At 50.2% G+C, this 27149-nt stretch overlaps 3 pseudogenes; 1 reads left to right on the top strand and 2 right to left on the bottom strand.

The window, feature by feature from the left end:
• Nucleotides 1–1631: 1631 nt before the first annotated feature.
• On the top strand, nucleotides 1632–12583 carry LOC144252535 (helicase MOV-10-like; annotated as a pseudogene).
• Nucleotides 12584–13632: 1049 nt separating this feature from the next.
• LOC144252527 (rho-related GTP-binding protein RhoC-like) lies at nucleotides 13633–16219 on the bottom strand (annotated as a pseudogene).
• Nucleotides 16220–20795: 4576 nt separating this feature from the next.
• On the bottom strand, nucleotides 20796–25833 carry LOC144252534 (protein phosphatase 1J-like; annotated as a pseudogene).
• Between the last annotated feature and the right edge of the window lie 1316 nt (nucleotides 25834–27149).

Raw genomic sequence — 27149 nt, 5'->3', positions numbered from 1 at the left:
CATTGCTGACTCAGGGAATTACTAATGAGTTTAAATCTTAAGCTGTTTTTTATAAGAGCAGAGAACAGAAAAGTTAAATAATTTTTAATGTAACTGTGATATAATTTCCATAAATAAAAATATATACATATTTATTCACAAATTACTTTAACCATATATACAGTGATAAGTGTCAATGCACTTCTCTATGGGCTGAACTCTAGCAGCAGCTGGTCAGTCTCCTTGAATGCTGAGAGCCATTAGCCAAGTAGGTATGACGCATGGCAATTTCCTTGTCAGCATACCCCATGTTGCTTAGAAGGACTCTCCATTGTGGAAATGGGCTTGCCTTGGTCATTTGCAGTGACATTGCATGTAAGGTGACCTTGCTCAAGGACCAGGGCAGATCCGGGTTTAGGGCGGATTGGGGTTTAGGGCGGTTCCAGGTTTAAGGTTATTCCTGCTGGGAATAGGGCGTATCCTGCTGCCTGAGTTCCCGTTGAGTTCTCAAGGGATTCAGAGAGTGGAGGTGGAATTTGGCCAGAATGTGGATTTCCCCAGAATGTGTCTGTAGAGTGCCAGTGAGAGTTTCGAGAATAAAGAGTTGCTGTTTGAATCTACAAGGTGTGAGTGGCTCATGATTTTGTGCCCAGCCAGACTGTAGCACTTGAAGCCTCCATCCTGCTGCCCTCGTTTTCTTTTTAAAAAATATTTTGTTTTTTTAGTTGTTGATAGAACTTTATTTTTATTTATTTATATATGATGTTGAGAAACAAACACAGTGCTTCACACATGCTGGGCAATTGCTCTTCAACTGAACCATCACTCAACATCTCATTGTTTTCTTAAGTGAATGAAATTTGACACAATCAACCAGACCTTGTATTTTTTTTTTGTAACACATGTGATTTTATTTATTGCCCATTTATTTCATCTGGAATCTAAACTTGGTTTACCTGTTGATTTGTGTGATAAATTTCACAAGGCCTTAGTTGTCACTCCTGCTTTGTATGTAGTTCATTGATGGAAACCATTCTTATTTGCACTAGTACATAGATCTCGGATCTGAGACTAGAGATAATAGATACAAGATTTTGCTGAAACAACTAAAAAATCCATATTCATCTTTCTCTCTGACATATAGGACATATATCAGCATGTGGAAAAATAGGTTTTTGAGATGGTAAGCAATGGCAATTTTTTGTTCACCATCTGTACTCCTCTGGGGCTTCATCGGGTAGTTGGGGGAGGGGAAAAAAGGGTAAAATCTTTGGCTGCGCTCCTAGTTTTTTCCTCTACTTTGCATAATCAATTTCTACAACATAACATTTTCCCCTGCTTCATCTTCCCCATCCTTGTAGCTTTGATTCTCACTGACATTGCATTTCCTGTTGCTAAAGCCTGTTATTCTTTATTCCTGGCTTTCCTATACTGTTGGCCTGGAAGAAGGTACAAGGTTAGCCCAGCTGGAGAATGACTTGGTTTCTGGACATTTCCTCACACTAGGTTAGATTGTGTGGCCTCCTATGGAAAACTACTTGAGAACAACACAAGGTGTGATATATTTGAAACTTCTTTATGTGATACTAATCATCACTCACTATTACTGAGGTCTTCTATGTGCCAGGTGCTGGGCTAAGTGGCTTGCCGCAATGCTACTATCTTGGGTGAGGATCACAGCAGCCTTTAAAAGAGGCAAGCCCTGCCATTCCCATTTCATAACGGAGGGAAGCGAGGCTCCCAGAGGTGCAGTAACGGCCCAGGTAGCAAGGTAAAACCCCCTCACCTTGACTCACTGTGCTCTCCCTCTTTTGCCTGGGTAGTGCCCATTCATCTTTGGGAGATGTGTCCCCTCCCCTAGGCTGCCCTGGGAGCCTCAGACGCTGCACTGCGGTCACACACTGGAATCTCTGGGTTCAGTCTCAGTGCTTCTCAAGGCAAATCTGGCATACGTCACCAAGACTCGGGTCAGGTTCTTCAAACTAGACCACTGGACTGACTCGCGGCTCCCAGAAAAGAGGAGATATCAGCAAGCACCACAAGTCACTGCAAGCCAAGAACTTTTATGACAGGTGTGTGTGTGTGTGTGTGTGTGTGTGTGTGTGTGTGTGTGTCCGTGTGTGTGTGTGTGTTTGTTGGTGCACACACACTTGCTTGTGAGGGGTGCTCAGGGCATGGGGGAAGGGGCTGTCTAACCAAGAAAAGAGTAGTTTGCTCAAGTTGTGGGGAGGCCTCTTCCTTAAGGAATGGGGGAAGCAGGTGGGGGGCTTGGCTGTGGGTGGGAACATGGCTGGCACTCTCCCCAGGGCATCCCCCAGCCCAGGCCCCTCCTACCCTGGCCCCCACCCTTGACTCCCACTCTCCCCAGGGCTGAGTATCTTCACGGGAAGCATGGGGTGGACATGGAAGTCCAGGGGCCACAAGAAGCACAAGATGAGCAGCTCCTTATCTGCCTGGATTTGAACCACAAGGAGGTGCTGACCCTGAGGCTCCTGAACAGAGGAAACAAACCTGCTACCCTCAGTCACCTCTTTCCTCTCTGCTGGACACCCCAGTTTGCCTTCTACTATGGTGACCAGAAGCTGCCCTGTCTGCTGGGCCCTGGTGAGTAGCTTTCCAAAGGAAAGAACTCTGGTAGGCAGGGCTTGTCCTTGCAGGGCTGCAGCTTTGGAGCACACGCTGTGGCTGTCCAGTGGTCTCCTCTCAGGATGGGTCCGGCTGCGGAGTGTCGGGGTCAGCATGTTGGTGGGAGGGTCTCTTCCTTCCCTCCCCCATCCCATTCACTCAGCCTTCTTCCTGCAGGTGAATGCTATGAGTTGCATGTGCAATGTAAGACCAGCTTTGTGAGCTACTTCCCAGCCACGGTGCTCTGGGAGCTGCTGGGACCTAGGGAGTTGGGTTCAGAAGGAGCTGGCACTTTCTACATTTCCCGTTTCTTTGCTGCCATCGCCCACAGCCCTCTGGCTGCACAATTGAAGCCCACGACTCCCCTCAAGCGCACCTGGATCACTGGAAACCCTGTGTTGACCAACCAGATAGAGGAAGGAGAAAGACCTGACTTGTAAGCCCTCCGTCCAGACCTGATGGGTCTTGGCATGTCCTTATCACAACAGTGTGGGCCCTTGGGAAAAGCCCAGACCTGGGAACCAGGGGCCCCTTTATTCCCTCCTCTGGGCTCAGAAAAATTTTTCTGCCTAGGAAGCAAATTGCAGGAGAGTAGCAGGAACAAGGACAGTATGAAAACATATTTTAAGAAGTGTTTTCACTGTGTAATGAATTATCAGGCAGCCCATTATAGACAGACACACCTCTCTCTTTCTCTCTCTCTCTCTCTCTCTCTCTCTCTCTCTCTCTCTCTCTCTCTCTCTCATAGCATTGGGGATCAAAACCATGCATGCTAAGCCCATGTTCTACCCAGCCCCCTCTCTTCTGTTTTTAAATTAAAAAAAATGGTAGTACTGGGAATTGAAATCAGTAAAGTAACACTTTACCACTGAGTTAGAGTCCCAGTCCTTTTTATTTTGAGACAGGATCTTGCTACCTTGTTGAGACTGGCCTTTAACTTTTGATCCTTCTGTCTCAGCCTCCTGAGGTGCTGGGATTATTGGCATGCACCACCGCACCCAGATCTCTCTCTTTTTTAAAACAACTTTACTGAAATAATTCACATATCATACAGGTCAGTGATTTTTTTTAGTATGTTCACAGATATGTGCAACCATTATTACAGTCAGTTTTAGAACATTTTATTATGCCAAAGAAGAGAGACCCAATACCCTTCAGCTACCACCCTTTTATCACTCACCCACCTGCTCAGTGCTTAGCAGCCACTCACTCTGTCTCCATAAATTTCCCTATGCTGGACATGTCATGCGAATGGACTCATGTGTAAACATCTTTTCGACATAGTTAGCTAGTTACAAAATACTGTAGGACTTTCACAGTTAGATAATTGTTCACTTTTATTTAACAATATATAGGTGCCAGGTGCAGTGGCACATGCCTATAATCCCAGTGACTTAGGAGGCTGAGGCAGAAGAATTACAAGTTTGAAGCCAGTCTCAGCAACTTTGTGAGGCCCTACACAACTTACTGAGACCCTGTCTCAAAACCAAAATTAAAAAGGGCTGGCTGGGGATGTGGCTGAGTGGTAAAGTGCCCCTGGGTTCAATTTCTGGTACCCCAAAACAAAAACTATATATATATAAATTAACCTGGAAGCCTGAATACCCCCCAAAATTAACATTGGCTGTCTCAGGATGGTAAAAATGTTATAATATTTTGCCAGATTCTTTTTTAATAATGAAAATGTATTATAAATAATATTTTTAAATATTCCAAGTATTGGGCTTTCCAAAATTGGTCCAGCCATGGACCGAGCAGCCACATGAGCTAGTGAGCTTCATGTCCTTGGGCAGAGGCTGCCGACCACCCTTTGGCAATGGCATCACAGGGGTCCTTGTGCATCCTCCACGGAGGGGCATTCCCAGAGTCTTGAAGGTCACAAGTTCAATGTTTATGACAGCTTTCCCCCCACTTCTGCAGTGCTAAAGGCTATGACTTGAAGCTAAGTATGGAACTGGAGACCTACTACCTACCCCCACGCCTCAGGCAGCTGCTCCCCATCCTTCTTCAGGGAACAAGTATCTTCACTGCCTCAAAGGAGATTGCTGAGATCAAGTAAGTACCTCCCCTCGGTACCCCACTCCCATCTTCTCTCTCCCTGCTGGCCTCTGCCTGTTGCTTTGGATGTCTGTCCAGCCTCCCAGGCTCTATTATTTCACCCTTGCTGAGCATGCCCACTTGCCAGGTGCTGTTCCAAATGGGCCTTGCCCATTATGGTGGGGAACAGTGAGCACTGATCATTTCTTTTATTTTATCTTGTACATTCCATATTCTGGTGAGTGCTTTGAAGAACTCAAGTAATGCTAAAGTAAAACCAAAGCAGGACAAGAGGATGAATTGGTGATGTTTTACAGAGAGCAGTCAGTCCTGACCTCTTTGAGGAGGTGACATTTGAACAGAGAATGACTTTTGAATGAGGTTAGGGTGTGAGTCATGGAAGGAAGATCTGGGGGAGAATGTTTCCACCATAAGATCTACCGCGGATACTCAAGTCAGGTCTGAGGTTGGGTCAAGGACATCGGAGGAAGCAAGACTTGGGGCTCCCTTCTTCAAGGCCTCTGACCCAATCCATTTCTCTGTCCTTCTGGTCTTCTCTGATTCCTCGTGTGTTCCTAGTTGCAAATGGGAGAGGGTAGATGCTCCTGGTCATGGGGGTGCTTGACCTGTCCCTTTCCTGCCCTTCCCACTTCATCCCCCAACCATCACTGCCAGGGCCCAGCTGGAGACAGCCCTGACATGGAGGAACTATGAGGTGAAACTCTGACTGCTGCTGCACCTGGAGGAGCTGCAGATGGAGCACGACATCCAGCACTATGACCTGGAATCGGTGCCCATGACCTGGGACTCCATGGACCAGAACCCCAGGCTGCTCACTCTGGAGGTTGGGGCTCAGATCAGGTGCATGGAGGGCAGACTCAAGTCAGCCAACCTCTATAGGCCATTCCTAAATACAGGGCAAACTAGAAGGATAAAATGGTTCCTGTCACAGAGGGGCCAGCAAGGGGTAAGGTGGGCATCCCTTGCCGAAAATGGTGTCAGAGCAGGACATTGGGGTTTTAATCTAGACTTTGCTACTACTAGCTGTGTGATCTTGGGCAAGATCCTTGCTTTCTCTGAGCCATAGGTTCCTTATCTAAAAAGCATAGAGCTGGACTGGATAATTCTTGGGCCCCTTTCTAGCACACAGATTTTGAATGTGTGTACCTTAGACCATAATTACCCATGAGAATGAATTTCTCCACACAAATGCAGGTGGGAAGAGAGAACAAGGATGATCAGGGCAAGATGACTACAGGAGATGAGTTTTAACAAGATTTTAAAGGCAGAGTAGAACGGAGCTGGTGAGAGGGCAGCTGAGTAGAGTGGGAAGCGGCTGCCAGGCCTTAAACTAGCACCCTGGAGTTCTGCACCTGTGAGCAGCTGGGGAAGGTTGTCTCCTTCCTCTCCCCACAACTCCTGTCTGGTGGGAGAGGAAGGGGGACAGGGAAAACGCAGCTCTCTGAGTCTTGGGTTAGAAGGCCAGAGCCTCAGTTTTCATCCCTCAGAGGTCTGGAGAGCCTGGGGGTTGGGTCCTTCAGTGACCATGCTTGGGACAGAAGTTGGTTAAGTTCACACCCTGTAGGTTCCTGGTGTGACCGAGAGCCACCCCTCAGTGCTGCGGGGGGACCACCTGTTTTCCCTTCTGTCCTCTGAGACACACCAGGAGGACTCCATCACCTACAAGGGCTTCATGCACAAGGTGGAACTGGACCGTGTCAAACTGAGCTTTTCCATGAGGTGGGTGTTGGGGAAACCCTTCTTCAGTCTTCTCCCTCAGGCCAGGGGAGACGAGAGGCTTTCTCCTAAGATGAGTGGATCCCAACCACAGGGCAGGGGCTTTTCTTCCAGGGAACTCTGAGCTACTCCAGCAGCTACCTCTCCTAGGGAGCTTTTATGGAAGTCTTGGAAAGAGGGAGTGGAGCAGATTGAGGTGGAGGGAGGTCCTGGCTTTTTACTGTCTGGCCCATCTAACTGGAGCTCCTCTACCTTTCTCCCTATCCAAACCCTCCTGAGCCAATTTGTGGATGGGCTGACTTTCAAGGTGAACTTCACCTTCAACCGCCAGCCCTTGTGGGTCCAGCATCGGGCCCTGGAACTGACAGGGCGCAGGCTGCTGTGGTCCATGCTTTTTCGTGTGGCCTCCCGTGGGGTCCCGCTGCTGCCCTCAGATGTGAAGCTCAAGTGAGACGGAGGGCAGGGGACTCCAGTGCTGGTTGGAGTGTGGGGCTTGAGGATGGAGTCCTAGAGGCCTCTGGGATTCTGGATAAGTTGAAGTTCGGATTCCTATCCTCCCTGCCAGGCTGTATGACCGGAGTCTGTAGTCAAACCCAGAGCAGCTGCAGGCCTTAAAGCACATCGTTATGGACACCACACGTTCAGCCTCCTACATCATCTTTGGGCCTCCAGGCACTGGCAAGACTGTCACATTAGTGGAGGCCATTAAGCAGGTGAGGCTTGAGGATAAACCTAGGACCTATATCCTTGACTCCCCCAGATGGAGCTTTTTTCCCCAAATTCTGATTTCCTTCATCTCCCTGAAAGTTCTTGTTTCTCAGCAGCCATCAAAAGGAGGTGGGGAGGGCTGGGGCTGTAGCTCAGTGGCAGAGCACTTGCCTAGCATGGGTGAGGCACTGGGTTCAATCCTTAGCATCACATAAAAATAAACGGATAAAATAAAGGCATTCTGTCCATCTACAGCTACTTTTTTTTTTAAAGTGGGGAGCTAGAGTCAGTGTGGCTGTTGAGCACTGTTGAGTAGGTTGGGCACTGTGTGGCTCTTGCAGTGACTTTTTTCATTTCAGTATTCATAGACTTGTGTGTTTTATTGCAGTTGTTGTCCCACGTCAAAGTGCTAATTGGACTAGCAGGGCTCCAGGATAGAACTTGTCTTTTATATCACTGCCTCCCTTGGCTGTGGGAGGCAGATGCTGCACTGCCCCAGTGTGAGTCACCAGAGTTTGGGAAACTGCTTCCCACACTCTACCTGTCCGCATCTCAGGTGGTGAAGCACTTGCCCAAAGCTCACATCCTAGCCTGAGCTCCGTCCAACTCGGGTGCTGACCTTCTCTGTCAGTGGCTCTGGGTCCACCTTCCCAGCTCCATCTGCTGCCTCCTGGCCCCCAGTAGGGAGATCCGCATGGTACCTGAGGACATTAAGGTAAGGGAAGTGCAGAGGGTCAAGGGATGGCAGATGTCTGGGAGACTCTAAGGGTAAACCAGAAAACTAGGGAGACTTGGTTACTCACCTTTGGGTGGGTGAGAACCTTCCCTGGGCCTCAGTTTTCTTGTCTATAAAGTGGCCCAGTGCCAAAGTGAGGGGGGACATGGGTAGAACCAAGCTGATGCCTCATGTTGCTTCACAATCCATAGCCCTACTGTAACAGGGATGCGAAAAATGGGGAGTATGAGTTTCCTGCCAAGAAGGAACTGCAGGAATACTGAGTCTTAATTACCACTCATCATGGCCAGCAGGTGGGGAGTGTGTGTGTAAATAAAAGTGTAGTGGGCTGGGAAGATGGGGAAGGGTTCTCAGTGGGTGAGTGAGGGACCAGATTGGATGAGCATTCAGGTTTGGTAGTTGGGTGCCTGGGGATGACCCTGCCTGGCCTGACACCTCCCAGGTTGGTATCAGCCCAGTTTCCCATCCATCTCTTCACACACATCTTCATTGATGATGCTGGCCACTGCATGGAACCTGAGAGTCTGGTGGCCATAGCAGGGGAGTGGCTCAGGGTGGGGTGCAGGTGTGCCACCCTGCATGGGGAGATCCCATCATGTAGCTTTCTCCTCATTCCACCCATGCCTTCTAGGACTGATGGAAGTTAAGGAAACAGGCAATCCAGGAGGGAACTGGTGCTGGCTGGAGACCCTCGACAGCTGGGACCTGTGCTGCAGTCCCCACTGACACAGAAGTATGGGCTGGGGTACTCGCTGCTGGAACGGCTGCTCACCTACAATGCCCTGTACAAGAAGGGCCCTGATGGCTACGACCAAGTTCATCACCTCAGTTAATAACCAAGCTACTATGAAACTACAGGTATGCCCACACCCTCATCTCCCTCCACTCCTAGCCCATGCCTCCGCACCCACTGCGCAGGAGGCTCTGGTCTGCATTCCTGGTGCTCTGCGCCTCTGTGATGCAGAAATGACTGTAGACTGGAAGGTCGGAGGCCTCCTTTAGCTAGTGGTTTCATTCTGGACTAGTGAGATTATCTAGATATGGGGTGGTCAGACACCAGGATGTGTCTGATGTCTGTCTCAGATGGCATTTCCAGGCAATCCAAGGAGAAATGAGAAAATGAATAGTTTTTCATAAAAATATTATCAAATTAGAGGGCTAGGCAGGGTTGTTTGTTTTGCAGTGGTGGGGATTGAACCCAGGCTCTCACACATGCTAGGCAAAAATTCTACCACTGAGTTACATAGCCAGCCCTGTTTTGTTTTGTTTTTTTTTAAGAGTCTCTTTGTTGCCCAGGCTGGCCTCAGCCAGTCTCCTTTCTCAGCCTCCTGAATAGCTAGCTGGACCTACAAGCACACAGAGCCACACCCTGTTTATATACTTCTTTTAGTGAATAAGTTTAGACATTAAAAATGCTTGGATGAGGGCTGGGGATGTGGCTCAAGCGGTAGCGCGCTTGCCTGGCATGCGTGCGGCCCGGGTTCGATCCTCAGCACCACATACCAACAAAGATGTTGTGTCCGCCGAGAACTAGAAAATAAATATTAAAAAAAAATTCTCTCTCTCTCTCTCTCTCTCTCTCTCTCTCTCTCTCCTCTCTCACTCTCTCTTTAAAAAAAATGCTTGGATGAGTACCAATAGGACAGTTGCAGAAAGGAAATGTTATTGTGTTTTTACTACTTTTATTTTTGGATTTAACATATTATCTCAAATAAGGGTAATGGGAAGTGATACATTGTTTTCATACTGACCTTCCTTGGCAAAATTGAAAGCTGAGTCCCTAATTTCTTAGTTTTTTTTTCTTTCTTTTTTTTTTTGAGGGATGGGGTGTGCCAGGGATTGAACTGGGCACATGACCACTAAGCCACATCTCCAGGCCTATTTTGTATTTTTTAGAGACAGGGTCTTACTGGCTTTGAACTGGTCATCCTCCTGCCTCTGCCTCCAAAGCCACTGGGATTACAGGCATGCACCACCATACCTGGTAAATCTTAGTTTTTAAAAGTAATTTGAAAAAATAATAATAACTTCGCTGGTCACTGGATCCCTATGGACCCACAAGTTCTGCTTTATGTGGTGTGAAATGCCTGGCAGGAGAACTTGCAGGTGAATGTGTCCTGCTATGCAGGAAGCAGAAAGCAAGACGCTCGTGTGTGGGCCTAAAGCCTGTCCCCTCAGGGGACAAAAGTAATCCAGGCCTTGGTCTAGCTCTCCCTCCCTCCTGCCTCTCAGGTCCCATTCCACCATCCTGGACATTCCCAACCAACTCTACTACGATGGAGAGCTGCAGGCCTGTGCAGATGTGGTGGATAGAGAGTGCTTCTGCTACTAAGAGGGTCTGCCTCAACAGGTGAGGCTGGACAGAGCAGGACTCAGGCCCCCACCCCCATATCTTGATTGTTTACTGAAGGTAGGAAAAGGCTCGACTGGACACAAGGGGTCCCTCCAGTTGTCACCTTGGCCTAAGCTTCCTTATTGCTTGCAAGGGTTTTGGAGTGGGAGGGAAGGGAAGCAGGGAAGTCCAGCTGAGGGTTTCTTCTAACCCTGTGTCCAGGGATTTCCCATCATCTTTCATGGTGTGATGGGCAAAGATGAGCGTGAGTGCAATAGCCCATCCTTCTTCAACCCTGAAGAGGCTGCCATGGTGACCTCCTACCTGAATCTGCTCCTGGCCCCTTCCTCTAAGAAGGGGAAATCCCGCCTGAGCCAATGAAGCATTGGAGTCATCTCACCATACTGGAAGCAGGTAAGGCCCTCAGTTCCCAGCAAGGATGGGTCCTCCCCCAGGTGATACCTCTCGAACAGCCCTGGCCTCTGCTGGCCCTATATCTCAGAAGAGTGCAGAGGTCAGCCGCCTCCTCCCTCTTTGCTCCCCAGCTCTCTGGCCTCATTTCTGCCTGGTTCCTCTTGAATTGAGGTGACTGCATAAGAGAAAGATGCCTTTCCCTTCATTCCAGGTGGAAAAAATCCATTATTGCATCACCAAACTTGACAGGGAGCTTTGGAGACTGGATGACATAAAGGACTTGAAGGTGACACACTACTTCACATTCACTCTCACCTTCTTTGTACCCTTCTTTTTCCCAAATCAGAGACCTCAGCTCCTGTGCCACTGCTTCAGTCTGGCCCATGTCTGTGTCCCACCTCCACTGCCTTGGACAGAACTGGGTTTTTCCCCATCCTCTTGCTCCTCAAAGCTCCAGCTTATAGTTCTGGCATGGGATCAGGAAGCCTGCATGTTTAACAACTTCCCATGTCACTGTGATTGGGCAGTTTTGAGGTCTTTGCCCTAAGAATGAAGTCCAAATGCCACAACCTACCCCCGCCTGTCATGTGATATTATCACCTCATCTCCACCCTCAGTAGCTTAACACTTGCTCTGAGATGGTGATTTGAAACTCTTAGTACAGAGAAAAATCACCTGGAGTGCTTTTAATACTGCCAGGGCCAATTAACACTGATATCTCTGGGCAGAGCCAGGGCACTAGTATTTTTTGCAGCTCCTCAGGTGCAAGCCTGAAACCTACTCTTTTGAGATTTGGAGACATCTGCCTTGGAAAATTCTGATCAGGAGGTCTGGGTTAGGGCCCAAGGTTCTATAGTCTTAACAAGTACTTGCTGATTATCTCCAGGAAAGTTTCAGAAACACTGTTTGTAGTTACTGTATTCTTTGCAACACTGTTTGCTTTGTTCTGATGGCTTTACAGGCTCGATCCCAGAGTTAGCTTCACTCTTGAGGCTTGTGCTTCCAGAGAATGCCTCCTGTCCCCTGTAGCAGCACTCACCCACTGATCGACAATTGCCCAGTGTACCCTCCTTGCAGCTCAAGCGCCATGGGGCAGACGTTCCTTAAGTTCCCCTTGAACCCACCTATTCTCAAGCCCTGCCTCTATCTCTTCTAGGTGGGCTCTGTGGAAGAATTCCAAGGCCAAGAACATAGCGTGGTCTTTATCTCTACTGTGTGAAGCAGAGATTTTTGCAGCTGGGTCTGCACTTTAACCTGGGTTTCCTTAAGAACCCCAAGGTTGGAGGGCTGGTGGGTGTGGCAGTAATTCTTCCTTCCTCTGGCCCTTCCTTCCCATGACCCCACCACTTCTTCCTTCCAGAGGTTAAACGTGGCTGTGACCTGGGCCAAAGCTTTGCTCATCATAGTGGGCAACCCCATTCTCTTGGGCCATGACCCTGACTGGAAAGCGTGAGCATTCCTGCCCTGTAATCCTTCATGGTGGCCACAAGCCCCAGCTTAGGCAGCTGTATCTTCATTACTACCTGCTTATGGCTCAATCCTCAGGATCAGTTAATCTTCATAAAACCTCCATCATATTTGTAAGTGAGCTGACATTTAGAGCTTGAGCAACCAAAGCTCAGATGTGGCAGGACCCAGGCCTGGCCTCCAGCCTATGCTGGTACTCCTCATCCAGGCCTGCACAGCTCTGTGAGCCAACACCTCTGTACCCCACAGATTCCTGGAGTTCTGTAAAGAAAACATAGGGTATACAGGGTGTCCTTTTCCTGCCAAACTGGACCTACAGAACGGACAGAACTTACTTCAAGATCTGAGCAAGCTCAGCCCCTCTACCTTAGGTATGGTTGGGCCAGGGTGGGCCAGGCAGGGGACAGTGGTGGAAGAGAAGGTAAAGAAGACAAAGCATACCTCCTTTCTTTCTAGGGCCCCATGGTCATGACTACCTCCCCCAGGAGTGGGAGAGTGAAGGGGGCCTGTCCCTGCAAGTGGAGCTCGAGTGGAGGAATGAGCTCTGAAGATACAGCTGCCTGCCTTCTCACACCAAGCGAAGCCTTAGCCCGCTGCACCCAACCCTGAACCAGAACCCAGCTGGGCTGCCCCTCTAAGGGACAGGAAGGCTGGGGGAGGGTGTTTACAACCAAGCCATTCCACCCTTCCACTCCTGGGGAGAATGACACATCAAGCTGCTTGTTAGCATTGTTATGGGGGAAGGGGAAGGAAGAAAAACTCTGAAAACAAAAAAATCTTGTTCTATGCAAAAGTTTCTTGATCGTGTCTCCTCATCTTGGCCCCAGCTTCCTGTATCCCCAAGCTGACCTGCAAGAGGGTGAGACTGTCACACCCTGTCCAGGGCCACATCTCTTCACAGCCTCCATGTCCAGGGGAGGAAACTCAGTGGGCAGGGAAGCCACCCACCGGTTTCTAAGTTTAGTCCAGGCTAGAGACCATGCCCATCACCCGCCTCCCAGGCTAAGCCAGGCATGACCTCATCTCTGCTCTAAGACTCCACACTTCCACTTCCTGCCTTTGCCAACAGGGAGCCAGTCTGGCAAGCAACTTGGAAATGAAGAGAGAGATGGGACTCTGGGCTTGTAGCCAAGATAGGAACCAGACAAAGGAAACAGGAAGCTGCCACACACATGTTGGAACCTGTGGCCTTTATTCATGCCCCCCACCAAGTGCAGTCAGAGACAAGGCCCCTGCCCCAAAGAGAAACCCCAATCCACCTACCCTAGAAATGCTCCTCTGAGCCAGAAGTATATAAAGTGCTAGTGTGTGACCATCCTCTGGGGAGGGCCAAAGGGAGCAAGAGCCCTACCCCTGGACCAAGGCAGCAGGGACAGGGACTGCTCAAGAAGGGCAGGCCACAGGCCCAGCTCCCAGAGGACAGGGAGGGAGGGCAGGCCTGCCACCACTCTGGGGGCTAGGGAAACGATGCAGTCCTGGGCATGAGGGAACTGTAAAAAGGAGCCTTCAGCATGGAGTCCTAAGGGTGGAGCTCAAGGGCAGGTGGGTGATCCCTAAGACCCTGTGAAGAAAGGTGGCATCAGGAGCCGTGGGGATCTCAGAGAATGGGACAGCCCCTCCGGCGCTTATTCTTGTGGACCTGGAGGCCAGCTCGAGTGGCCATCTCGAAAACCTCTGGCACTCCCTCATAGGTTTTGGTGGAGCACTCAAGGCACTGATATGATTTGCCATATCCCAGCCTTCCTCAGATCGGACGGGTTTCTGAGAAGACAGAAGATAAGGCAGAGGAAGCTGGTGGCTAGGTGCACCTCTCACCACATGACCTATAAGTATAGTAACTATAACAAATACCTCCTCCAGCCTTGAGCCCACAAAGCATCCAGACCCCGGCTGCCCAAGGCAGGGATCTAAACCTCATATTTACATTCAAAGTTGTCCCCAGACTAGCCCCTCCTCTCCCACCAAATCGCAGACCCTATGGTCCACATATGTTTTGCCTAAATGTGTGTCGGCTACCTCCTTAATGACCTACCTTCTCCATCATCCCTCCAACCCATCCTGTGCCTGCTGTTTCCATTTTAAAACCTTGCCTTATATAATTATCCTCTCAAGATAGTCTCTATTCCATACCCTGGCAGCTTCCTATAATAAACTCTTCCTCTGGTCAGTGGACCGCTTAGTGAGACCCTGAATAAGCCAGCTCCCTTGCCCTCTAAGCCTTTTTTCAGCCATTGATGATGCCCTTCCTCCCCAGGTACACTGATGGTGCAGTCTGCATACCCTAAGTGAAACATAAGCTGTCTCCCCGTGGACAAGGACTTCCTTATTCATCTTAGTAGCCCCAATTCCAAAGACAGAATAATAAACTGGAATAAATGAAAATGCCAAGTGACCTTGGACAAGTCACTTCATTCTATGATCATCTGATTTGATACTGAGGTTCCTTCAGATTCTTAGCAGGGCACACACATGGGAGAGGAGGAGGTAGATATCACTATGACTGCTTAACACAGGACAGTCAGCTGAAGAGAGAGCTCATTTCTGCCCCAGCCTGCAACCCCTCAGAGGGCACCTTCCTCCCCAGGGTTCCCCATCAGGCAGCCCCACCCACCTGCTTCATCTTGGCCAGCTCTCTCCTGGTATGCTCATCTTGCCCGAGTCCTTCTTATTCCCCACAAGGATGATGGGCATTTTGGGGCAGAAGTGCTTCACCTCCAGGGTCCACTTCTCAGGAATGTTTTCTGCACAGACATGTCCCAACAGGTACCTTGGTTTAAGCATGTGAGCACTGGTCTTCCTTCCCATAGCAGTCTGAGGCTGATGGTCTCCTTCATACCTCAAAACCCCATCCCTTGTAGCATATCCTCCCCCAAGCTCTTCCAAACACTGGAGATGCCACAACAAAGGAGCCAGCAGAGAATGTGTGGCCCTTGTGACTCCATCCCCACAGCCTCTGAAGATGGCTGACTCCAAAGCATCTCCACCCCCTCTCTCCAAAGTCCTCACCCAGGCTGTCAGGGCTGTCAATGGAGAAGCACATGAGGATGACATCTGTGTCCATATAGGAGAGGCGCTGCAGACATTCATAGTCTTCTTGCCCTGCTGTGTCGCACAAAGCCAGTTCCACCTGACAAACGGGCAATGCATAGCTGACCCCAAGGGCCCCAACCTACTACCCAGAGATCCTCTCAAACCACTGGTCCTGCTGTGTGCAAGGCACCATATTAATCACAGTCATAACAAACTCAATTGAGTTTTTCTTTAAAGTTCTAAGATGTAAACTGGGTGTACTGGTGCATACCTATAAACCAGCTATGTGCGAGGCTGAGACAGAAGAATCGCCAAGTTCAAGGCCATCCTGGGGAACTTAACAAGATGCTGTATCAATTTGTTTAAAAAAGTAAAAAGGGCTGGGGATGTAGTTCAGTGGCAAAGTGCTGCTGGGTTCAACCCCTAGTAACCCCTCTCCCACAAAAATCACTAAAATGTGTTTGATTTTTGTGATCTCAAATGAATAGCTATCGTGAATACCACTTTAATTCTCACACTCCTTTAGGGTAAGTCATGCCATCATCACCATTTTGTGGTGGTGGGGAGTTTAAACCCAGAAGCAAAGGGACTTGGCCCTGATTACAAAGCGAGTATGTGGTAGAACCAGAGGATATATCCAGGTTTTCTTTGGGGTACTGGGGATTAACTCAGAGCCTCACACATGCTAGGCAAGTACTCTACCAATAAGCCACACTCCAGCCCTTTTTATTTTAGATAGGGTCTGGATAAGTTGCCCACACTGACCTCAAACTTGTGATCAATCTTCCTGCTTCAGTCTCCTGAGTAGCTGGCATGATGGGCATGTACCACCACACGTGAATATATCCAGGTTTTCTAAAAGTGCAGTTTCATTTCTCAAATTTTACTTGTTCCCACAGGAAAATAAAACAAAGATGTGAGAGAGTGGTAAGGAAGGACATACTACATGACCAGGAACAGGGTTCCAAGGCAGGATAGGAAAGGGCTCTTGGCCTTACCTGCTTGCTGTCCTCCTCAATGTCTGTAATATAGTTCTCAAATACAGTAGGGAAGCAGACCTCTGAAAACTGATCCTTGCTGAAGACAATGAGGAGGCAGGTCTTTCCACAGGCACCATCCCCCACAATCACCAGCTTCTTTCTGATTGCAGCCATGGCTGGGGCTGGCAAACAAGAGGCAGTAGGGATTTGGGGGAAAAAAAAAAAACTAGTACTACAAAAACTGCTCTGTGACTGCCAAAACCTCTCCACAAACCTGGGCAAAGGAAGAGAAAACAGAAAAGGGGGCTTGCTTCGGCACATTCTTGCCAAGCACCAATCCTGTAAGAAACAGAGTTTAAGATTTTTAATTTCTGGGGCAGGGACAGGTCTTCTCCAATGGGTTAAAATATAGCAGTGGGAGGTGGAAGAACCCACTTGGGAACCAGAAAACGACTTTCAAAGTTATACACTCAACTGAAGGGAAACAGTTCAGGGATGCCTCCAGAAAAGCCAGCCTTTATCTGCTTTGCATATTGGAGTCATGAGACAGATTTCATTTGTAACAAGATTTGATACATTTAAGGTTTAATAATTGCTAAGGTATAATCTAGAACAGATTGTGCCTTGGCTTGAGTCACGCTTGCCTAGTCAAAAATAAGGAGTCCCTCTACAAAACCAGATACTAGCAGAACCACTTACTGGGAGGCTGATAGGTAAGAGAAGGAATATTTATAAAGCCCCAAGGTACCCACTCTTTGTTGGGTATTTTGACAAAAATTATTTACCTCAGGTTCCAGTGGCTTGTTAGGTGAATGGTGCACTTCCCATTTTGACAACAAGGAAACTCTCTGAGGGTTAGATAATCAGAGTGTCAAGGACAGCACTCAAAGCAGGGCTCTATGCCTCCAGAGTCTCTGCCTTTCTACATGTCACCTCAGAGGTGGAAAGGAGAGCAGGAGGAGGAAACCCCAGACAGAGGACAGAGGCAGCAGCCAGCAGCCTCTCTGACCCACCCCACCCTGTCCCCAAACCCCGGGTCACACAAAGGAGGCTCAGTCCAGGCAGTACCCACAGGTCACATTAGGGCAGCCTGCCTTCCTCCCCTCTTCCTGCTGGGCCTGGCGGCAACACTAGGTTACTCAGCCCCCAGTAGGGGACAATGACTACACTGTAGGGAATCACACATCCACCACAGCAGAGGGACAGAATAATCCACTAGGGAATCACCTCCACCCACTCTGGAACAGCCCCTTCCTCCCTCTGTCCTGCTCACTTTTATGCCCTGCCCACCCCTCCCTGTGACTCAGGGCAAGGAGTCAGCTTCCCAGGGTTATCATGTGTCCCTCATCACCAACACACATGAAGGAGCAGTTCATCACACCTGCAGTTCGTCACACCTTCACAGCTCCCCTCACTTCCTCCTTCCCCAGGGAGGGGAGCCAAACTCCACCCAGCTAGATTCCCAGCCCTGCAGTCAGGGAGAAAGAGAGGGTGTGCTCTGGAGCTGAAATGAAATCTAGGCTGTTGGGAAGAGGGAGGGAGCTAGAGCCTGGGCTGGGAGGAGCCCCAAAAGAAATGACAAATGAGGACCAGTCCCTCCACCAACTAGGCAGGGAGCACAAGGTATGGTAGGTAACCTGATCTCTGCCTCAAACCTAGGTTTTCCTCAGTCCCACATCCTGTCATGCTGGGCTGAGCTCTTCTAGTCCCTGCATTCCACCACCTCACATTATATAGCCTGGGTCTGCTTTTTAGGAAGCAGAATACTCCAGCCCCAGGCTGTTTCTCTTCAACAGTGGGATGCTAGGTGGCCCCTCCCTCTCCTCCACTTACACCTTCAGAAAACTGGGATGTGGAGGAAGAGGACATAAGTCACTGAGAATTTATCCAAACCACTCTCCGGATCACAAAGGGGCTCTTGCTGATACCCCAAATGACAGGGAAGATGTGCCCTGCCGACACATCCCTTCCAAACAGGGGTTCATTGAAGTCTACCCAGGTGACTGACACTAGGATTTCTTCCAACTCCCCCACCTACTCCCATTAGTTCAACTCATGCAACTGTGTAAACATGGGCTGGGGTAACTCCAACACAGGCAGTGCTGATAGAGAGCAATAACTACTGATCTACCAGTCACTTAGGCAAGAGTGCGCCACTGCCATCCCCTAGCAAGGCAACTGGCACCAGATGGTGGGAGGCAGAGGCCAGAACTTCAGGACAAGGACATGAATTAAGTGACCTGAAACCTCCAGCTCAGAAGACTTTCCCTCCAGGCTCTGGTTGGGCCAGAAGAGCAAGCAGCCCAGGCCAAGCCAGGACACAAGGCCCAATGCCAAGATGGCATGAACAATAGTTCCCTGTGAGAGGAAACCCCAGAGGAACTGCCCCACTGACCCTAAAACGGGCAACCAAACCCCACGCAGAGACTGAAGTGGAGCTGGAATGGAGCCTGGAACTTCTGGTGCCTCCCCTGAGACAAGATATGTGGGATACCTAGCTCATTCTCTTGATTTTCCCGAAGATCCAGTGGGCCTCCTACCTGGCTCACTTCCCCTGAAGTTTGGGAAAGACTCACTCTTCAGTTGACACCTCTTCCTCAACTTTAAAGTCAGAACTGAGAGAACTCTTTGCCCCGGGCTCCCCAGCTGACATCCCTAAAATAAATCTTTAGCCTAGATGGGGAGTGTGGAGGGTAGATTCCTTCACAAACTCGCATGAATGAACACACGAACACACAAGGGCTGGATTCTTCCAGGTCTCCCCTACCCCATGCCCCAGGCAGTTTCCAAGGACTGTCGAGGGCAGCGTCCAACCTCCGTCCAACCTCCGCTGAGCAGTGGCAGCCCCCAAGGGTCACACCGCACCCTTATTCCCGCCATTCCACCGTCGGGGCCTGGAAGAACTCCCAGCCCATCCCCAGCACCCCAGGCCAGGTCCGCGCTGGGCCGTCCAGCCTGGGGCTAGCCAGGGCGTCTGGGCTGGGTTCCCTTGCGGAGGGAGATCAAGGCTGCTCCCTTGTTCCACGGGGGAGGCTCGGAGAAACCCGGAGGGTAGGGAAAGGGCTCCTTTCAGGGCCTCAGCAGGAGAGAGCCCCTGCCAGGCCGCTCCTGGGGCCCCTCGCTGCAGTCCGGGGAGGAGCCCAGCAGGCCGGACCCCAGTGCAGCCCGGACGCTGCGTCCAAGGGGAGGGAACGGGCCAAAACCCCTCACTGGACCCGCCTGAGTTCTCGGCTAGTGGAGAGGAGGAAACTGTTCTCCCGGGAACTGGGACGCCCTTCTTCCCCTGCCAGGACCTCTGTACCTTCTGCTCCGTTGCCTCCAGTTGCGCGGCTGGTGCAGGAGGCTGAGACTGACCCTAGGGGCCGGGCCCTGCCCTCCTTCAGCCCTTGGCTCGGCTGGCCTCCGGCCCAGCCCCAGGCGGCCAAGGGTCGCCTCCGCTGTGGCGAGGATTGGGGGCGCCTGTCCCTGGCTGGGTGAGAGGCTGGAAGGAGAGTCGCTGTGAGCTGCCAGAACTGCAGAGGAGTGGGTGGTGACCGGAGCGGGTGGGACCCCGGAGGACTCGGCCTCTGCCCGGCCTTCCAGCCCCTAGGTGCAGATGGGCGTTGAGAAAGTTGAGAGGCTCTGGGGTGGCGTCAGGAAGGGCCGCTGCTGCCCTCCTGCGGCCAAACAGCACCCGCTCCTGCCCCACCAGGGCGCTCGCGGGAGGCAGGACTGGGAAACCTGGGTGCCCGCGTGGGCGATGGAGTGGGACGTGGTGTGTGCAGAAGACCACTCTCTGCCGCTAGAATCCTTGCGGAGCAAGCATAGCCTGACTTCATCCCTAGTCTGAAGGCCCTCCAGAACCTTCTGGGACCTGCAGAACCAGACCACCGTTCTGCCTCGTATTCCCTTCCATCCATTGCCTGGAATTTCCCTGAGACCAATTCCTACCTACTTCTCCAAGGTTACTCTTGGAAGTGCTTCTGGATCCCCAACCAGGAATACAGTTCCCACTCCTATTGTATTACTGTGCCGTTAGCGACACTAGCCCCTTCTGATGTGTTACATACCGTATTTCCCTACATGTAGATCTTCCTTGTAAAAATGATTGAGGAGGTGGACAAAGAAGGAGGAAATCTATCAACATTTTATTGACTTGTATATTCTAGGAACTACATAACTCAACCTTTTAAATACTTGTCACAATCCTTTCGGGGGAAGTATACCCATCTTCTTTTGCCTGTAAGGAAACTGAGATTTGAAGACACAGCTTAGCAAATGTTTGAGATTTCTGATAGCAAGAATTCGTATAGTCAGTCCTGTGTGACTACAATGCTGGTGCTGTCTTCTGATGACTACCGTGCTCCTCCAGTCTTCCCCTCCCCTTGTCTACCACAGTGTGTGTCCCATGATCGGTTTTCAAGAAATATTTGCCGAATAGATGCATGTTAGAAGTCTTACAGACTTTAAAGATCTAAGTACAGCCAACACATTTGGTAAATGAGCAAACTGAGTTCAAGAGCAGTTTGGTCCCCAGGCCTCTTAATCCACTCAGTAGTTCACTCAGTATGAAGTGAGAGTTATGTGCTGAAGATTGATTTATGCCTTCAAATAATTTGTAGTCTAAATGAGGAATACAAACTATCTCAAGATATCTAACGCTTATGGAACCTGACTCTATATACATTAACTATTTCAGTCCTCACAATAACCTGATGGCCTAGTAGTGTTATCTCCTGATCTCCTAGTAGTGTTAGCTCTGAGGGAAGTGTTACCAGCCAGTTATGTTCTGGTCCCAGTAGAGCATCCTCTGCCCCAACTCCTTGGGCTGAGCTCTGCAGGGGAACTCAAGATGGGTGAATTCACCACCTAGCAGCTCTGGTTTCAGGAAGCCCTGGGGTTGAGAATGGCCAAACAGAGCAAAGGGCCAGGGGATGTTACACTCACAGCGTACCCTAGTATAATATATAGATAATGTTAATTTTTTTCTTCTTTTGAAGTAATGGGGATTAAACTGAGGGGTACTTTACCACTGAGCTACATCCCCAGCCCTTTTTAATTTTTATTCTGAGACAGGGTCTTGCTAATTTTTTGAGGCTGTCATTGAACTTATGCTCTTCCTGCCTCAGGCTCCCGAGTTGCGGGAATCACAGGTGTGCCACACTGTATCTGGCTAGATGATATTTATTATAGCAGACCTTTAAGTAAAGGTCTACATGCTACACCCTATTCTGATACACACATTAACTCAGTTACTCTTCAAAACAACCCATGGGGCAGGAACTATTACTGCACAGAGAGGTTAAGGAATTGTCAAAGGTCACATAATTAGCAGAGAACAACAAATCAGGATTCAGTATCCAGGCAGTCCAGTTCCAGAGCCCAGGGGCCTTTTCTGTTCCCTCCCCTCACCTCTGATTTTACTTCCTTCCTCAGCTGGGGCCACAGTGGGTGCTGCAAACCATCTCAGGCTCCTTCCTTTAGCATTATCCCCTGGGCTCAGCCCTGCAATCAAGAGCCCACACAGCTTCCCAAGAAGCTCCCAGTAGGGATTGTTCTGTGTTTGGTGGTAGTGGTGGTGGTGGTGGTGGTGTGTGTGTGTGTGTGTGTGAGAGAGAGAGAGAGAGAGACAGAGACAGAGAGAGGGTAGGGTTGGGGGGATGTTCTCAGGGACAAGAGTGCAGAGAGGCACAAGAGCCAGTAAACGATGTGGGTAGGAAGTTTGGTTTCTACTTACAAGCAGCTGAAGATGCTGGCGCTCGGTCTCCGGGGTAAACTCCGGGAACATTGGAATGATTTCACCATTCCGGACAATGATGGCCCTGCCCAGAGACAGAAAAGGCCTGGCTCTCCTCAGCCCCCTTCATGGATAATTCCAGAGGGACCAGGCCTTCTGCTTAGGATTCCTTACCCAGGACTCCATCTTTCCTCTCCTTGTGGATATATCAGGCCTTTCTTTATATCTATGGTCCTCCAAGCTCCTTCAATCTTTGGGGTTTCTTTAAATATTTTATTTTTTACAGTACTGGGGATTGAACCCAGGGCAGCTTTACCACTGAGCTATATCCCCAGCTGTTTTGATTTTATTTTGAGACCCAATTTATTATAGGGTCTCACTAAATTTCTGAGGTTGATCTTGAGCTTGTGATCCTCCTGCCTCAGCCTCTTGAGTTTCTGGGATTACAGGCATGTGCCACCATGCCAAGTCCAATATTTGACTTTGAACCCCACCACCTCACTCTTCTATCCCCCCATCCTAGAGAGTATGGCCCCTTGTAGCCACTTTTAAAGCCCTTCTCCTTCATACCTGCTGTCACCTGCATTGGCCACATACACCTTGCCTAGCAGGTACACCACAACCAGTGCACAGCAGCCCCCTTCTACTTGGTGGCCAAGACACTCCTGCTCCCGAGCCATCTGCTCACCTGCCAAGTGAGGAAGGGTCAAGAGTGAGGAGAGTAAAAGAAGAGTTTGCAGACACCGAGTCGCCCTCCCCACTCCCATCTGCAGAAATTATCTGGCACAGCCAAACCACAACTGGAAAAATAGTGAAACACATGGGGGTAACTATCCCTTCTGCCTCCCCTCAGAACCAAACTCTGCTCTGGCTCTCAATAGTGTTGTGGGTTCTCAGGGTAGGTCCCTGAGGCCACCTGACTCTCACACAGAGTTGGCCAGAGTGTCTGCCTAGCCAGCCTTTGTCCTAGGCCACCCACTCACCATGAGCTGGAAGGCATTCTCAATGGCCCCTACTACCAGGCTTTCATGGGTCACTTCCTTCTGTGAAGACCAGCAGGACTGAGGACCAATCAAGTGAGTAGAATCAGAGGAACCTGGGGTCCCTGAGGTGCACGGGAGGCAGAGGGGAGGTGGTGAGTGGTCTTGAAGTGTTTCTACTAGGTCCTTTAGTTGCTCCCGGATGTGGCGATGCAGGAGCCGTGAGGCCATTTCAGCAGCTCCACCACCGGCATGTCCATCAAACAGGCCCCAATAATAGAAGCAGAGTCCCTGGTGGGGGAAAAGTTGAAGGTGAGTAAATCTGTGTGTGTGTGTGTGTATGTGTGAGTGTGTGTGTGTGTGTGTGTGTGTGTGTGTGTGTGTGTAGTATAGTATAGGAAAAAGAACAAGACTGTAGGCATCCAATAAATATTAGAGAGGTTGACATTACAGGCAAATTAGATTTATTCACTTATTCACCCAGGGCACACTATGTGTCAAAAGAAAGGAGACCCTCAAAAAAGCCAAATTCTGAGGATAAAAGATGCAAAAATCAGTATCAGTAATTAATTAAATTATCCATAATACACGAACATCTACATTTGAAGTAGAAAAGTAAACATTCATCTGACATGGCAGGAATCAATGCCACATAAGGGTTCTGTGGCAAACACAGAAAGCTAGTGAGTTAGGAGGCAGTTTTTCCCAGTCTCAGAAATAAAACCAGATGCCTGATATCCCTCAGGATGAGTGTCTGTGACTCTGGAGGCTAAGAGAAAGGGTGAGGTCTTACTGGGCTTTGGCTAGGCTCCCTAGGGGCCCCTGTAACACCCCTCCATCCTTCCACATACACCACTTCACAGCAAGCCTGGTCCTCATTGTGCCGGCTCTTGCCAGTGTTGATGACACTGCCAGGCCAGAGTGACCACATCAGGTTGGACACCAGACCAGGTCCTGGAATAACCCCCACCTTAGACATATACACATCCTCCCCTGTGGGCTGGCCAAGTTGAGAAAGGTCACAGCCACCTGGTATCCAGGCTAGAGAGAAAAGGAGCAGGGAGAGCTGACGAGGAATACTGTCTTGGTGGCAGGCCCTACTTCATAGAAAGGTAGACAGTAGCACCTGCCTGCCTCAGATTCCCCCTTACTTGGCAAAAGAGGCTCCCTCAGGGGTTCTGCTGGAGGAGGCAAGATGAGGGTAAGAAGCTTTACTTCTCTGCTCACCAAGACCCTACATTTCACCTCCAACCTCAATCAGTTCTCCCAGTACTTTGTGCCCAGCGTTCCACAACTCATGGGCACACTCACCCTCACCCTAAAACTACCCAGCAAAAGTTTCTGCCTGTTTGGCAGTGAGGAAGTGCTTCAGCCCAGATCCTGAAAGAGGAATTGAAAGTAGAGTAAGAGTATAGGCCCACCTGGACTGGGAAGGAGCCACTTAACCACAAACTTCTCCCTTGTAGGAAGTTAAAACAGGTGGTGGTGGGGACATGAGACCACCAGCCACCTTTCTCAGCGATCTCAGTGTCCCCATCTCCCTCAGGGTTAGGTTTTCTGGTAGATGCATTAAAAATTCCATGTAGCCTAGGAGCATGCCCGCAGTCCTGATCAAGGGGTGTATTTCCTTTATCAGCTGCACCAATAGGTCTACCCAGAGAACGCAGTCCAAAGGGTACCCTCCCACTGCAGTAGGCTGCCCAGTCCCCCACCCTGGGAGGCCGGCTGCCTTCTGGTGTTGGGCTATTTCTGGGTGTGGAAGGGGAGGGGAAAGGTAAGAGGGACAGGGAACTGGGGCTCTAGGGCTGGAAGCTGCTGATAGTCTTTCCAACCCCTATCCCCTGGTTAGAAGGAACTCCGCTCCTTTTTGAACAACCGCCCTCACCCCGAAGTTTCTTAGCCTTTAACCTGCAGAGCTGCGATGAGGACCTGGCCAACTCATCCTTGGCAGAGCCCCCCCACCCCCTCAGCTCTGGGAAAAAACGGGGTTTTGAGGGGAGAGAGTGAGGGTTATCAACAAGTTACAAGGTCCTGAGGAAGGTGATTCAGGCTGCACCCGATTGAAGAGAGGGCCCGGAGCGGGTGGTGCCCAAAGCTCAGACGATAGCAAAGGTCCCAGGAAACGGGGGTTCATGGCTCTGAGCGCTGCACGGAGCGCATCCCTGGAGCGGGGATGCAGAGTTGGGGAGAAGTGGTAGTCCCATCCAGGTTTGGGTGCCCTGGGAGGGCGTTCAATCAGTGTAGCCAGTGCTCCAGGGCAGGCGGCGGCCCCTGTCCGGAGGGCTTTGCACAGCCCAGCCCGCGTGGTCCTCGGCGTGTCGCAGCCCCCTGGGACTCAGCTGCAGAAAGGTCGGTCTGGAGAAGCTCGCTGGAGCCTCTACGGTCTTCGCTGACGCCCAGCTCTCGCTCCCTGGCCTCGCTGGAGGGCTTTTGGGCGTTTCTGTAGCAGCGGCCAGTGGCGCGGAGGTCATGCTGGGCAGGTCTGGGGATTTGGTGCGCAGAGGTGAAGCACCCCCGGAGCTCACCAGGTGAGCCACGGCAGAGCGCACCAGTTTTAGCCTGGTGCTTCTTGGCCCCTCCCTCGGCTGTGGCCCCGCCTCTCTCAGGCCCAGACCCTAGGGCTCAGCGTGGGCGGTGCTTACCCCTGTTGGTCCTTTGAGGCCATTGGCTCCCTGCCTGGTTGGGACTGTGCGGGGCAGAACTTCCCCTAGCTCTAGGCCACCCCGGGAACCGCCCCACTGGCTCCCTATCTCGTCTCCATCTCATTCTGTCTTCGTCCTGCCGCAGTTTCTTAGAGGGAGATGGGTTTGTTGTGGGAAAGATCTGAGAGAAGGAAATTTTACTTCAGTCGTGCTGTAGGAGAGACATCAAATAGACCTTCCCTATTGTGATGAGGGTCGGGGAGGCTGTCTCCCCACTCCTGGTTCAGGGTGGTCAGGCTGCCTTCAGGGCAACGAAGCTGATGACCTCAGATTGAAACAGCTGCTTCAGGGCCGCTGGGTGTGAAACAGCTGGTGTGACAACACCTCTGGAGCTACTGGAGTGAGAGTGAGAGCAGTGAGCTGGTGCAGAGTGGAGGCAATGGTAACCATGCAGGTCACAGCTGATCACCTTGGATCAGAGAGCCGGGGTAAATTCCTGAGCTCTTGATGGTACTGTTATCTCTGAAGGCCACTTCCACGTGTGGGAGAGCGGTTGCCACTCCTACCCCACTTACTTTCTCAGAACCTTCCCCGTACACTCAGATTTAGACGTCTCATCAGTTAATAAGGATAACAACGTAACATAACAAATAAATACCATTTATAGAAGACCTACTGGGCAGTAGGCCTTTTACAAAGCACGTTCTATACACCAATTTATCACTCCCGTTTTACAAATGAGACGGGACTGGATGTACCTGTCATTTAATATGGTGTGCCACAAGAGATCATATGGCCATTGAGAGATTCATAACCACGTCAGTCTCCTGATACCAAAACCCGGTTCTGACTTGAGGATCAAGTTAATTTCTCTGAATCAGGGAGGGAGAGTTAGGGAGAAGATGACAGCAGTTAGAGGGATGAGGTTCCTCCTCTGCCTTCCTCCTCTTTGCGCAGAGGTTGGGGAGTCCTGGAATGCTGGGCAAGTTCTCTGCCGCCAGGGGGAGACAGAGGCCAGGTTAAACTCCTGCCTGGGCGGATTAAAAGCCCACTTGCTCCAGGACTGAAACTAGACCAAGTACCAGGTGGGATGCTTATTCTTTCTGCTTTCTGCCTCCTGGGGGAAGGTGGTACTGACCTGACCTGGGAAGAGCTCTATTCCTACACACGGTATCAGGGAATAGATCATTTTAGGTCCCAGGTACACCCACCCAACACACAGTTCAAATGAGGTCAAGGTCTTGGTGACCTAATGCAAGTTGGGCTAGCCATCACCGGACACTGGAATCAAGTTCATTATAGGGACCCTACCTCTGGGCTCTGTCCACTGAGTGCTTCCTGAAAATAGCATACTCTGTCCCCCAGGCTAAACTGTGCTCCCAGAAGCGGTGGCTTTCCTGGCCTACAATAGTCACTCAGGTGTATGGATTTGCTGTAATTATGCCTGAGATTTGGGCAGAAAGCCAGATCAAATGAAGTCACAAGAGGGAGAAAACATCAGACCCCACAGAGCAGCAAAGACAGGGACAAAGATCACGCTGCTGCTTGTTATGGGTGTTCTCCTTCTGTTTGAGGAAAAATGGGAATCAGCTCACTGATAAATGACATAACATCACTGCCAGGTCAAAGACTGAAGAAAATATGACTCCTAGCTATTTTTATTATTCAATGTTTCTGGGACAGTTTACTTATCACTTCTCACTGTCACACAGCTCCTTATTCCCTGCTCTTCCCAGCATCTATGGAGTGGCTGCAAAAATAGGCCA

This window comes from Urocitellus parryii, unplaced genomic scaffold, assembly GCF_045843805.1.
Source record: "Urocitellus parryii isolate mUroPar1 unplaced genomic scaffold, mUroPar1.hap1 Scaffold_45, whole genome shotgun sequence".
Classification (NCBI taxonomy): Eukaryota; Metazoa; Chordata; class Mammalia; order Rodentia; family Sciuridae; genus Urocitellus; species Urocitellus parryii.
This window is presented reverse-complemented; position numbering and strand designations above follow the sequence as displayed.